Source organism: Pygoscelis adeliae, unplaced genomic scaffold, assembly GCF_000699105.1.
Source record: "Pygoscelis adeliae isolate BGI_AS28 unplaced genomic scaffold, ASM69910v1 Scaffold171, whole genome shotgun sequence".
In the NCBI taxonomy this organism is placed as follows: Eukaryota; Metazoa; Chordata; class Aves; order Sphenisciformes; family Spheniscidae; genus Pygoscelis; species Pygoscelis adeliae.
Genome location: NW_008824186.1, coordinates 8,282,746 through 8,283,466, shown reverse-complemented (window position 1 = coordinate 8,283,466; position 721 = coordinate 8,282,746).

Here is a 721-nt window from a genome sequence, read left to right as displayed (position 1 = left end):
GCTAGATCCTTAAGTCTAGATTTCTTTGCTTCCTCCTCAAATTCTCACAAACGATAAGGAAGGAAAGAAGGATTTCACGCGCACACCCTTACAAAATCCAGAATCCACCACGTTTCTTCCTAAATTATGCACATAAATGCCAATATTTTTCCACACCTCAACCCTGCATTCTATAAAGCCAATTACAAAAGGGAGCAAAGCAGCCTAGTAACAAGGGGTCTCAGGCAAGACCTCCGACTGCCGGCGGGGAGCAAACAGGAATAAGCCCGGTTTCCGCCGCAGCTTGCTATTCTAGCATCTCTTCCAGAGCAAACCATGGAGAAATATGATCTATTTATGAGTCACTGACTCACATGGTCAAATTTCTGAAGGAAAAAGAAAACGCTATGGTTCAAATGCAAACTGAGGCTAAATATATGCTTTGAATTTATCTGGCCAGCTCTGCTCTTCACCGCTGTTATGACTAATCAGCAGTCACAGCATCCTACCCAGCACCTTTAGCGGCACCCTCAGGAACTCCCCTCTTCCCCAGGGCCTACGGACAAACTCCTGCAAGGAACAAAGGGGGATGCCAGGGCTTTAAGCCTAGACATAGCACTGCAGGCGAAGGGAACCAAGCAGCAGCTCCAGGCCTGCGCCAAGGCTCGACGGGGGCACCGCGCGCTCATCCCGGCCCTGCTACCTACAGGGGACCCGCAGCCTGCCCCGGCAGCCTCCCGTT